Source organism: Protopterus annectens, chromosome 3.part0, assembly GCF_019279795.1.
Source record: "Protopterus annectens isolate FY-2018-M chromosome 3.part0, PAN1.0, whole genome shotgun sequence".
Lineage (NCBI taxonomy): Eukaryota > Metazoa > Chordata > Ceratodontiformes > Protopteridae > Protopterus > Protopterus annectens.
The window spans coordinates 952,374,335-952,389,119 of record NC_056731.1 but is presented as its reverse complement, the minus strand read 5'-3'; positions in this window follow the sequence as shown (position 1 = coordinate 952,389,119).

Here is a 14,785-nt window from a genome sequence, read left to right as displayed (position 1 = left end):
CTTATTCACACACATATATTCTGCCTTAGTCCTGCTGACCTTCATTCCTCTTCTCTCTAGAGCATATCTCCATCTCTCCAGGGTCTCCTCCACCTGTTTCCTACTCTCACTACAAATCACAATGTCATCTGCAAACATCATAGTCCACGGGGAATCCTGTCTGATCTTCTGTCAACCTGTCCATCAACATTGCAAATAAGACAGGGCTCAGAGCTGATCCTTGATGTAATCCCACCTCCACTTTAAACGCAACCGTCACTCTCACCGCAGACCTCACCGCTGTCACACTACCCTTGCACATATCCTGTACCACTCTTACATACTTCTATAACACTCCCGACTTCCTCATACAATACCACAACTCCTCTCTAGGCACCCTGTCATATGCTTTCTCTAAGTCTAAAAAACACAATGCAACTCCTTCTGACCTTCTCTGTACTTCTCCATCAACACTCTCAGAGCAAACATAGCATCTGTAGTGCTCTTTCCCTGCAAAAAACCATACTGCTGATCACTAATCATCACATCCCTTCTTAACCTAGCTTCCACTACTCTTTCCCATAGCTTCATGCTGTGACTGATCAATTTAATCCCTCTGTAGTTACTACAGCTCTGCACATCACCCTTATTCTTAAAAATTTGTACCAAAACACTTTTTCTCCATTCCTCAGGCATCCTATCACTTTCAAAAATGTCATTAAACAATCTGGTTAAAACTCCACTGCCATTTCACCTAAACACCTCCATGCTTCCACAGGTATGTCATCTGGTCCAATAGCCTTTCCATTCTTCATCCTCTTCATAGCTATCCTTACTTCCTCCTTGCTAATCCATTGCACTTCATAATTCACTATCCCCACATCATCAAACCTTCTCTCCCTCTCATTCTTTTCATTCATCAACCCCTCAAAGTACTCTTTCCATCTGCTCAACACACTCTCCTTGCTTGTAAGTATGTTTTCCTCATTATCCTTTATCACCTTTACCTGCTGCACATCTTTCCTAGCTTGGTCCCTCTGTGTAGCCAATTGGTACAGGTCCTTTTCTCCCTCCTTAGTGTCCAACCTTTTTTACAACTCTTCATATGCCTTATCCTTAGCCTTCACCACCTCTCTCCTTGCCATGCACCACATCTCCTTATACTCCTGTCTACTTTCTTCATCTCTCTGACAATCCCACTTCTTCTTTTCCAACCTCTTTCTCTGTATACTCTCCTTTACTTCCTCATTCCATCACCATGTCTCCTTGTCATCCTTCTTCTGTCCAGATGTCATACCAAGCACCTTTCTAGCATCTCCCTTACTAGCTCTCCTGTAGTTACCCAGCTATTTGGTAACGCTTCACTGCCACCCAGTGCCTGTCTTAACTCTTCCCTGAACTCCACCTCACAATTACCCTTTTTCAATTTCCACCATTTGATCTTTGGTGCTGCCCTCTCAATCCTCCTCCTCTTCTTGATCACCAATGTCATCTTACAAACCACCATCCTATGCTGCCTAACAGCACTTTCTCCGGTCACCACTTTACAGTCTCCAGTCTCCTTCAAAATGGCCCTCCTACATAAGATATAATCCACCTGTGTGCATCTTCCTCCACTCTTGTATGTCACCCTATGCTCCTCCCTCTTGTTAAAATACATATTCATCACAGCCATGTCCATCCTTTTTGCACAATCCACTACCATCTGACCTTCTGCATTCCTTTGTTTAACACCATACCTACCCATCACTTCCTCATCCCATCTGTTCCCTTCACCAACATGCCATTGAAATCTGCTGCAATCACCACTCTCTCACCCTTGGGTACAGTCATCATGACTTCATCCAATGCTTTCCAAAATGTTTCTTTGTCGTCCATCGCACACCCAACTTGTGGAGCATATGCACTAACAACATTCATCATTACACCGCATCAATTTCCAGCTTCATAAACATCACTCTATCAGACACTATTTTTACCTACAAAACACTTTTAGCATACTGTTCCTTCCGGATAACTCCTATGCCATTTCTCCTCCCATCCACACCATGATAAAACAATTTGAACCCACCTTTGATACACCTAGCCTTACTCCCTTTCCATCTGGTCTCTTGCACACACAATATACCAACCTTCCTTCTGTCCATCATATCGGCTAGCTCTCTCCCTATACTAGTCATACTGCCAACATTCAAAGTTCCGACCCTCACTACTACAGTCCTAGCCTTTCTCCTCCCTTCCTGCCTTCGGCCATGCCTTCCACTATATGATAATAATATATGTTATATGATATATTACTAATAATATATTGCATTATAGCAGGTGTTCTTGTAAGACATATGTGCATGTCTACAGAGTGTTACACATGATTGGCATGGACATGTATGTTCAGATGGGTATGACATGTGACACTGAGCTGTCTGTCATGGTTTGTAACTCCAATCTGCACTGCATTGCCAGTATGTCAGCACACCAAATAGGTTTTATGACAATCTTGCCATAAGTAGTGGGCACAACTGTGTTCCTTCAGCAGTTGCCAGCTCTACCTGATGTTGTAGGCCTCCCATACATCCATCAGCATTTATTTGTTTGTGTACTGGTTTGTTGTCTGTGTCAGAGGCCCACAACAAGTGCACTGTGATTTGTCTGAGTATATATAAGAGTAGTGTGTCACTGGCAATCAGAATGTTTCTGAAACCACTGTTCTCCAGAGCTCAGTTGGCCTACTTGCGTAATGCACTAGGTTGTAGTTGTCAAGGTCCTGGGTACAATACTTGGTAGTGGTGTCTTTTTTCCCTAATGTTACATGAGTGCACTGCATGATATATTTCCAAGAGCAGTCCTTAGTTCTTCAAAGCTGATTTGGCCTAGTGGTGCATTGCTCTGATTTTAGTGCACAGGGTCTTGGCAATGATGTCTTTTTTCCATATTGTAACATGACTGTACTGCATGATATATTTCCAAAAGCAGTCCTAAGTCACCAGAGCTAATTTGGCATAATGTTCTGTTACTCTGACTCTAGTACACAGGGTCCTGGGTTCAATACTTAACAGTGGTGTCTTTCTTCCCCTAATTTTACATAACTGTACTGCATGATATATTTCCAAAAGCAGTCTTAATTTCCCACAGCTGATTTGGCTTAATGGTGCATTGCTCTAACTCAAGTGGATAGTGTCCTAGGTATGATACTTGCCAGGGCTGTTTATTTTGCTGGTGGGCAGAACAGTGCCTGAATCAGACAAAGTGATTAAAGCAGTTTTAAGTGGGTTTGTGTGGTTTTGCGCAATGTGATGCCAAGCTGCACTTAGGTCCACTTAGCTTCACTTAGTGCTGCTTATCCCAGCTTAAATCTGTGCTATTTACAAAAAAGGAAAAGAAAAAGGGGTGATAGGAAAGTGGTGAAATGGGAGCAATCAGGAGGAAAAACATTATGAAAGGCAGCTAGGAATGTGCAGGACAGGTGTAGGAAATGACCATAGCTCTTAATTTCTTGTGCAGCAACAGCTGTGCATGATGTGGACAGTTTGGAATCTAGAGCCTCACACTCCACAGGGAAGGGTGTGGGCAACATAAATTTGTTGATTAATTCATGCGGAAATTGATTAATGTCAGTGTACATGGGGGTGAAATGGAAAGTTATGTATGGGGCGACATGTTTTTGGGGGGGTGACAGATGCCCTTTTTTTAAGGTGAGAGTAGGATGTTGGGGAAGGGTTGTAGGTATGTTTGGGGACATAAGTTGAGTAGGTGAGATTACATTTGCAGACAGACAAAACAGCAGACAGAGGTGGTGTATGACACATGAGGGGGTAAACACCTTGGACAGTGAGCGTGGTTGGGAATCAGAGGACCAAATGCTCCCAGATAGAAACAGTGGGACTGAAGTCCCCACATATTGGCAGTCACTACTGCCCCTTCACTGCCCTGAAAGTGGCTGTGCTGGGAGTGGAGTGCCAGGGCCAGCCTGCCCCTCAAAGTGCACTAGTCTTCCCTTTATCTGGCACAGGCGGTCATCCAAATCCTGCTGGATGACCCTGTATACTATGCCATGGAGCTGGTTTACGGTTACAGGGTCCCCTTCCCACCTGCCCCCAGAGAGGAAATGGGGCCCATCCCCTGGGGCAGCTCTGCCCAAGGGTGGTGCAGGAGCAGCAGAGGTGGTAGTTTGAGGTTGGGTCCCAGATGTGCTGGGACCCAGTGCCATGGCCAAATGAGGCAGGACAGGTGGATCCACTGGAATCTGCCTACCCAAATGTGCTATGGTGATGAGGTTTGTCAAAGTGTATTGGTTAGTCATGAACAAAACGTTTCAACGTTAGTTATAACAGCATGTATGGGTGTTCCAATTAACCCAGAACAACAGAACTGAATAGAATTGCATAGCAAATGGAATACATGCATAAATGAAATAACAGTCATTATTGTACCAGCATGCCAGTAACAGTTATGGCAACAGGCCAACAACAGTGTAATTTCAACAAGGTATGTTAGTATACAACCATTGAAATATATAAACAATAATACAACAGAAGTCCCAACATTAGGTTTTGAGAAAAACATACCCATAGTATATGAATTATAATTAGTGATGCAGATAAGACGTGGGGGGAGAGAAAACATTCCATTAAAAACTGTATAGGCTATATTTTTCACAACAGTAACACTCAATACTCTACAGGTCTCCCCTTACTTTACATCTACCAGTACCCTGTAGCATGTACATACCTGTTAAGCTGTCAGCCTGTAATGGTATGGGCCAAGCTGTGAGAACTATAGCTACATAACTGCAGGGGACTCGTACATGTCAGGGTTACATATATGACTAACAAGGTGGATCCTGCATTGATTTGTGAGTGTGCTACTCGCATACTGAAACTGGATTTATATCTGTGTCCAAGATTATTGGCAACAGTGATCACTAGCCATGACAGCATGACACTTGAGAGACATGCATCAGGAAGGGTGCATGGTGTATATCCCTATCATTTTTGTCATTTGTAGGTATGGAGTAGGACTATTGGCACATATTCACAGACACCGCAAGCATACACTAGTACATAGGGAATTTGCAGACTTTGGATCCAACCCAGTTTGGCTTTGTCAAAGGCAGATCATGTCTTTTAAACTTGGTTGACTTTTTCGAAACAGTCACCAAGGCCATTGATGAGGGAAAGGCAGTCCATACAGCCTACCTCGACCTGGCTAAGGCCTTCGATACAATACCCCACTCGGGTATCATTGAAAAACTCATCAGCTTAAATGTAAACCCATACATCACAAGATGGGTTGCAAACTGGCTGAGTGACAGAACCCACAGGGTCAGAGTTGCTGGCGCCATGTCAGACTCAAAGCCTGTCACAAGTGGTGTCCCACAGGGCTCAGTCCTGGGCCCACTCTTGTTTGGCATCTACTTTTCTGAAATACAAGCAAACACAGGAGGGTTATGGCTGACAAAGTTTGCAGATGACTGCAAACTGGGAAACACATCTGACACAGATATCCTTCAGAAGGGTCTCACAGAAACAGATAACTGGTGCCAGAGCCATGGCCTAAAGTTAAATGCCAAGAAATGCATAGTCATACCCTTCGGGAAAAACAAGGTTACCCCTAGCTACCATATAGGTGGCAATCCACTGAGCACAGAAGAAGTTATCAGGGACTTGGGGACCCAGGTTGACAGTAGCCTTTCATTCAACACTCATATTGCTAAAGTAGTTAGGAAGACCTTCTACATTGCCCACCTTATCATGAAGGGATTCACATCTAGATCAAGGAGGTCATAGTCTCCTATACTCATCACTCATCAGACCAATGATTGAGTACAATGCCCCATTTGGAATGTATCTGACCCGACACTTGCAGCAGCTGGAGAGGCCACAAAAGTTCCTCACCAAAAGGATAAAGGGTCTCAAAAATCTGTCTTATGCTGCCCGACTGAAAGAACTCCAGCTCTATTCAGTTGCTTACCGCTTGCTCAGAGGTGACCTGTGCCTGACATACAAGGCCATGTCAAACCCAGATTTGATGAACATGCTTCACCTCAAAAAATCTAGATCCCTCAGAGCCACAAGGGTGGGAGACTTAAACCTCGACACAGTTATTAATAGGACCTGCTGGAGGGATAGATTATTCACCCAAAGACTCCCTATGCTGTGGAACAAAATCCTGGTATATGTGAGGCAGAGCACCTCGCTGGCCTTGTTCAAGAGGAATCTTGACCAATGGATGGGAGATTGCAGATATACCCCAGGGATTACCTCAGTGTCACTGCTCAACAGAGGCACAGCAAAATAATGGGCATAGTTTCTCCAAACTAAAGGGGTGGCGTAAGCCACAAAACTATGGGCTAGGCTTGTAAATGCCCTCGGGCAGATAGCCTAGTATGAACCTATGAACCTATGAACCTATGAACATCTGTACACAGTTTATTACTATACCCTTCATACAGATAATACAAACATTTCTTTACCTGTAAGCCATGTGGAGAAAATATCTGTTAACACAACATGACTGTTTCTACAAATGGTCAGTGCTACTTGTCTGTAACTATGAATACATCTTAGTACCAGTCTCTGGATTCAAACCATAGTCTGCATGTGCAAAAAATGAGCAACATATATTTTACTTATCACACTGAGCTATTGGGCCACTGCTGTTGGTTGCTTGACTGATATTTGCCTAAAAGTCACTTGGTTAGAAAGTCTGACCTGGTAATATCAGTAGATTGTCACAGAAGACTGCAATTACAGTTGAACATACATGCATGAGATTCATTCATGACAGAGATATCTGGTGAACTGTGTATTAATACTTTGAATGCAGGTATACATATGTAACCCCTAGTGGATGTGGACACGTGTGATCTGTAGAGACCATAGCAGGGTGCTGGGTTGCATACCAGACCCATATACATTTGCACATTGTATATTTGCAGTCTCCACCTATTACAGTCTCATACTTGCCTGCATCAGCATACCTACATTCAGGAATACATATAGCTGAAATGCATAGATTAACACAAGACAGTCCTGAAGGCAACACACTATAATACATTACACATTACTATTCAAGGTTCGGATCTTAGTGCAAAACATATATCAAATTGCTTTGCATTTTGTTTTACAGCTCCACATCTACACTTTAGCAGAACACTTCTTTATCAGCCAAACTTCACTCAGTTCTTGGTGTCTTAGCCATATTTGCTGTGGAGGACCTGCATGCTTGTATTTCTTTAACAACAGACTGGAATAAACACAGCATTTGCTGGAAATATCTTTATTGAGGGTGACATGACACAGTGGTTTATTACATTCAACATTCTGACTTTAGTTGTACTGCATGTCCTGTAGATGATGAATGAATGACATTTATTACCTTTACAGTTGCAATCATAGTGTACTTTATTAGAAGATCCTTAGTATTACTACTGTATATACTTATGTTACTCCTACACAGTATTAGTACAGTATTACCTTACTTTCATCAATAGTAGCTTGTTTAATGCCTTCATCTGTATTGCACAGTACCTGGCATTAATCACTTATATCAATGTGGGTCCAAGAACACATTTATTGCAGTACACTCAGAACACACTATACCTACTGGCTGTAAACAATGTACTCTTACTTATTTATTGTACTATATATTGCAAGATAGATCTCTACTGACCACACTGTCGGTGCATCCTCGCCAGGTGCCCGGCATGGGCCTTTACATTGTGAGTCCACTTGTCTACAGCTGTAGGGGCAAAACACACCATTATGCATACCTGTCTATAAGATATTTGTGCTAAAATTTGGTAAAGCAATGATTCGTATACTTGCAAACTGCTGGGGCATTCCCATCCCAAGCATCTTGGATCCACTAGGCCAAGAGCACCCCCTTTCTCCACTTCAGGTCATCATAATGATGTTGCCTCTGCTCACCAGTGTGGGGGATTCCACTGGCAGTGGTGACTTCACTTGCCAGATGGTCCCAGGCCTTGGACTTGTATTCAGAGTCCTGCTACTGGCCTTGCAGCAGTCTGTCATCATGGAGTTCAACAAGGAGCCCACCCATGACCCGGGACTCCAACATGCCCCTGCACATCACCTGAAAGCACGTTCCCTCTCCAGCTCCTGCCATAGTTCATGCACTGGTCAAACTCCAACAGGTTTTAACTTTATTCCCACCTTTGCAGCTTAAATAAGAGTATTTTTACACCCTTTGCCACCATTGGACCATTTTCAAAAATGCTAAGCATAGCTCAGTAGTGCACAAACTTGTTAAGTTTAGTTGAGCAGTGATTAAAGTGGCAAATGCTTAGCGGTGCTTAGAGGTGCTCAAATTCGCTTAGCTCAGCTGAGGACTGCTTAGAAGGGGACTCCTTAGCAATGCTCAAACTGGCTAAGTGGAGCTAAGCATTGCTGAGTATTGCTAAGACAGGTCCTGTTTAAGGATTGTTTAGCTTGACTTGGCAGTGCTTAGCAAAACTGACCTAAGGGCAAATAAGACTTTTGCATGATAAAAATATATATTGCTATTAATTACTCGTGATTGATACTTTATTATTATGTGTTTGTATTTTACTGTAATCACACTACCTTGGTATGTGACTGAACTGTATTGGACACTTGTGTATAAAATTGGAGCTTTTCACCTCATATCCCCACTGACACTGGGATTCTGGGCCAGCTGCATTAACCTGGTTGACAAATATCAGTAACTGGGGCAATAAAAAAATACAAATATAGATAGAAATGCTTTCCGATGTAAAAGCTGAATGGCTTGTCTTAGTATTCAAACTGCAGCTACTGCACACAAAGCCATGACTAACCAGCTAACTCAGCTGTAAAGATTTCTTCTACACATTTTTATACAGCTTTTCATTACATTTAAACACTGCTGAGAAATGTGCCGTTTTACGCAAACATGCTCAGCTATGCTTAAACTTGAAAAAATAGAAAAAAACAAAATAAAAAAAACAAAAAAATAAACATAAAAGGAAAAATCACATTGGGACATTTAATTTCCTCGCCATATGGCTCTGACAGTACAGGGGGTGTGTTATGGACACTGTAACACCCCCCCATGTGACATAGATTATAACAATAATTCATAAGTGTCTGAGGGCACTTTCTTTCATGTTTTACTGCCATACAGCACTTTGACAATGCAGGGGATGTGTTACGAACACTGGAACACACCCCGTGTGACATAAATAAAAAAATCATATGAATAAGTGTCTGGGGACATTTCTATTTAATCTATTCATACTGTACGGTACTTTGACAGTGCAGGGGTGTGTTACACATCTGTGGGCACTGTAACACACCCTCTAGCACTGATTCAGTAACCGTGTGTACATGACTCTCCCTCAGGAACACATCTTCATTAATATGCAAGGTGCACTTCTGAGGAGGAGCTGTGGACATTCCTACACAGAGTTTATTAAATCTGGGGGGGGTGGTCTTTTTACCTGATGGCTGTGAACCAATATGCTGGTGGATTTTTGCTTTATTTAACTTTACAAACAAATGTGTTAAAAATATATAAAAATTTCATTTTTAAGAGGTAACCAGAGGGGGAGTGCAGTTTCTAGTATGTTTGGTTGGAGTGTGCCTGATTCTAAAGGACTCTGGCTTTTGGTAGGACTTCTGATATATAGTCAGTGCAGTCGTGACAGGTTGGTACAGAGTGGTCTTGAGATGTCAGGAGTATGGAAGGACATGCTTCAGTGGTAGTAAGTACTGGGTTTTACAAAAGTAAGATAGTATGATTAGGTGTTATTCAATGTCAGACATATGTCCCAAATTCTGTGATCAAGGGTATGCAGAGGAGAGTATTGGGGGTAGATAGACTTTCTTGCAAGTAGAGTCAGAAAGGTATATTGAGGAGATAAATGCATACCTCTCAATTATTTGAATTTTGTAGAATGCTCAGAATTTTACCTTGTATCTTAATCTGCTTTTCATAAAACTGTTTGGTGGAGTGGTTCTGGCTAGGCATTGAGGATTGAAGTAGATGTTAAGGGCAAACACTGGAGTTTTAATTGTCTGAGCCTTCTCTTATTCATGCTAATGCAGAACCTGTTATATTAGGAACTGTTAAGTTTACAACAGCAGTAGATAACATCTGACCCCAAGGGTAGGGTCTTTGCCCCATCCCCCATTATTTGTGATTGCCCAGAGTTCTTACACTCAGTGCCAAGGAGGTATGGAGGGACACACAAACAAATGCACCACACACACACACACACACACACACACACACACACACACACACACACACACACACACACACACACACAGACACACACACACAAAAAACAAAAGTGTGTACATAGCTAAGTAGCTAAGGGTTAAAAGACTTTGATTATCCTGTCAATGCTAGGCTACAAGTACGCATTAGCTAAGAGGGTTTCTGATTAGCACTGACTGAGTGGTTTTTCACATTGTGTGAAGTTAGGATGGAGTAAACTTTGACTGACCAGTCCTTTGAGGGGGTGCTCATTATCGGATTTGGAGGTGGATACATTTTGGGGTGGGACTGCTAGGATTGCATTTATCAAGGGGTACTTCTTGAGGGCATGTGATAGGGGTAGAGCAGTTGAAGCTTAGGGGTAAAGGAAAGGGGAGCTGGTTTGAAAATCAGGGAAAGGAGTTGTAGTTACTGTGACTGAGTTACTAATATTGCTCTTTCTTTTTCAGCATGGCAGGAGTCCAGATATTAGATGGGGTCTGGGTTGAAATCATGGAACAGCTGATGTCCTTTACAAGTAGGTAAGTAGGCTATTGCAGCTAGCAGTTGAATCCTCCACAGAGCCTACAGTGAGAGGCAGATGGAAGCAGAAATCACCAGATAAGCAAACTGATGAGGGAACAACAAAAACAGGAGAAGAATGTCTCAGAGAAAGGATCAGGGGAACACATAGTCCTGAAAGATGAGCCCTGGCTGTCAGCAGGTAACTGTTTATTTCTTGATGTGGAAGGTAAGGCTGAAAAGAATGTGCCAGCTGATGAGTACTTGTAGGGGTTTGCAGGATTTGAGCAAAGAAAGGCAGGTTAGGCTTCAGGAGTTGTTAAGGTTAGAGGAACATTTTTCAGTCTTTTGGATCTCCCATTTATGTTTGTTCCCTAAGAAGTGACCTGATAAATTTTGTTCATCATCTTTTTTGGATGGGGTCTCACAGAGACAAGAGGATGCAAGAGTGCAGTATGCCTCTATGGATGATGCAGTTAGACTCATCAGATATTTAAAAGACCCATGGTTTGCTAAGCTGGATAATGAAACTGCATTTTGGCACCTTCTCATTCATGAATTAGATTGGCCCTGGTGAGGTATGTACTTTGAAAGGTAAGTTTTATTTTGACAATGCACTGCCAGTGGGTTGTGCATTGGCATGCACTACCTTAGAAAATTTTAGCAGCTCATGCAAGTCCCCCAGGAAAAAAAAAACTGTCAATTATCTGGATAATTTTAGGCTGGTTGGGAGGAACTAACGATGGCAGGAACAGGTATGCAATGTTTTTGCTGAGTTATGTCAAGAATTCGAGGTACCATTTGCTTATGAAAAGTAGGAAGGCCTGTGTAGGGTTTTACATTTTTTCAGCTTAGAAATAGATACAGAAAATGGATTGATCCATTTGCCAGTAAGGAAGCTGGACAAAGTTGACCATAGTAAAATGAAAGATAAGGTTAGGCTTGCTAAGCTTTGCTCATAGAGCTGTAGGATCTGATAGAACCTTCAACAGATCATTGGCCATCTTGTAGAAGAAGGTGAAGTGCAAGCACCACATAATGAAATTATCGGGTCTTATTAAGGAGGAGTTTTCCATTTGAATGAACTTTCTATGCCAATATAATGTCATTTCATTTTGGAATGAATAGTGGGTGTCATCTGCTGATTTACAGCCTTATTCTAATGCAGCAGACAGACATAGCAGTTTCTTTTAAGGGAAGATGTTTTGAAGTGAAATAGTCTGTTGATTGACCACGTGAGTTGAGGAAAGGAGCCATGTTTTTGGAGTTAGCTCTTTGTAGGTGACTTTATCTGTTTCTAAATATATGAAGGGGGATTTTAAGTAAGTGATATGTTAAGTTAGTTTGTGGTGGAGGGATACGTGTATTAGAGGGTCAGTTGTTTTGATTTGTTTAGGGAGGCCTAAGACTAAGCAATGGTAGGTAGTTTAACAGGTAGTTTTGAGGAAGAACACAAAGGTTTTGTTGGGTCCAGTGTTATGGGCATTAACTTGGATGTGACTATCTAAGTCATAGGGGACGACTTTGTTTTTTTTTCAGGGGCTAAATTGGAGGCCACTTTCAATAAGGCAGTCTAATAATATGTTGAGGGTGACACTAAAGAGTCAAGGAATTTTTTTGGCTTAGTCTTTTTTTTTGTACAGGTAGGGCTTCAGAATTTGCTTTGGAAGATAGATCAATTAAGAGGATGGGGATGTGCTCCTCAAATGCATTTTTATCTTACATTAGTTTGTATGTCAATAGTTTGTTATTGTTGTTAGTTGCAGTTTTGTGTTCATTTATCTAAGCGAAATGGAATTCTGACTCTGGGTTATTCTTTTGAGGTCTGGGCAGCAAAATCAGCAGTAATGATGCCTGGTGGGAAATTTTGGGGTTTGACCCCCTGAAGTGTCCTGTAACTTGGTATGGTTTCAGAGGGATATGTTGAATCCAATTGTTATCTAATTTAGATGAGCTACAGGATGCGTTAGGCACTCCACAGATCACTGTAATACACTTGAGGGGCAAAGATTTAGTCAAGGTGCCTAAAAGGAGGTTATCGTGAAGAGTGAGGGATCTGATCTTAAAGAAGTACAAGTTTCCTGACAGCATTGTAGTCTTGTCTGAGATAATTCTTAGGGTGGTGGCAAGGCAGACATTTTGTTTAAAGGCATTGTGATGGCTGGGTGCTTCCTGAATCACAGGGTGACAAGACCAGCTCTGTCTTTGGACTTCAATGTTTTTGACTATTGGGACTTTGCTGACGGAGATCCAGTACAGTACTGACTTGATGGTATTCACTTCAGTGATATGCTTTAGATATATTCACTGTGCATTGCTCATCATTGCTGAATGCCTAGTGGAAGAAGTTAAGGTTTGATTTGTCACAGTGTTTATTTGAGTTGTTTTCAGACGAAAAGGGGAGCAACCCGCTATTGAGTCAGACTGTTAGGTGGTGTTAAAGGGCTCTTCTTCCTTGGGGAACCCCTCCCCCTTTCTTTCTTTTGAGCTGCTGGCATAATTTGGGGTGAGTGAAATTTACACTGCTCTGGGTATGAGCTTGATTGCTTTATAGTAACAGAATTAACTGAAACTGCATGTAGTTGGGATTTGTGTTTTAGGGGAATTATCTACAATGATGCCTAACAAAACTTGCTTTTCTTATAACTGGTTTTATGTTTGCATGTTCAGTTAATTATGATTTTTGTTACATGTGGTTATCAACTGAATCTCAGATATATATCAATAAAATTTAGTTGGACTTGCATTTTTCTGGTGTGTTTATTTGTCTTTGGAAAGGGGTATGTTCTTCATTCTACTTAGAATATGACGAAAATCCCCGGGATTCAAGAAGCTCGGTGCAAGGACGGTTTTAACCTTGCGCTGAGCATCCTCACTACAGATGGTGCAGCAGCTCCATATGAATATGTATGAGGGCATGCCACCACACCCTCGACGTGCACAGGAAATGTGTGCGAGTGCAGGGGGTGTGTACAAGTGCTCTACATAGGCATAGACATGCCCCGACAGTGGCAAAACTTACTATGCCTACTAGTAGAGCCCGCCTCTAATAGTAAGTCAGTAATTCAGTGTCCATGAATACCGAAATGTATGCTAAGAATACAAGAGTGTCCACAAACAGTGAAATAAAATCGAAGTAGTAAACACACAACCACGTAGTGGAATGTTGAGCCCTGTCCCTAGAGCTTTCACAATGAGATTCCCTGTGTCCCTATTATACATTTGAATTGCTGCAATAACGAAGGTAAAAGCAAAGTGCAGCGTGTTTGCATGTCGCTGCCCTCCGCCAAGCGTAGCTTACACATCATATCCATTCAAATAGAGAAAAACATGCGGAATCAATGTAAATGTCAATAGTGTAGTGTTTAGAGTGGTTTGCTATCATTATGTCGACGTGCATTTGCACGGCTATGAAGTATTCGAACATCAGATGTTCGAATACTTCATATTACGGCAGGTGACATGAGCGAAGGTTTGCATTGTGAATGAACTGTGCATTCGCAATTCTAACTTTCGGTCATGGAGGATCGTACAGTGCGGTTAGGAAATGCATCCCTTCCTCACTGTAGTGTGATCTCGAGCTGGAATATTAAGTTGGGGTGGTGGGGGCGAGCGCATAACTGTGTGTTGGTTAGGTAGGTAGGTGATTATGGGAAGGGTGGCGTGTATCGCCGTAAATGTCGCAAGCGACATTTTCGACAATACACCCTTGTTTTCGAGTTTACTATTATTCGGAAATGTTCATTTTCGATGCATAAATTCGAAAATAAAGACATTATTTATTTTTACTTTCGAATTTATGATAGTAAACTGTTTAGAGCATCCACCTAATGAACAGGCATTCATGGTTTGAGCCCAACAATAGCACATATAATTTTCCATGTGGAATGAATGTCGTTTTGCTGTAAAACCGACATAAGAGTATCGCATGAGATAATTAACTTAAATATCATTCAAGCAAAGTGGCACTGTCATAATGAATAAGGCACTAGAAAGCAGGTGTAAGCACAAATAAGCAGCAGTAAACACATATAAGTACCAGTAAGCAAGTCTGAGTGCACTTGTG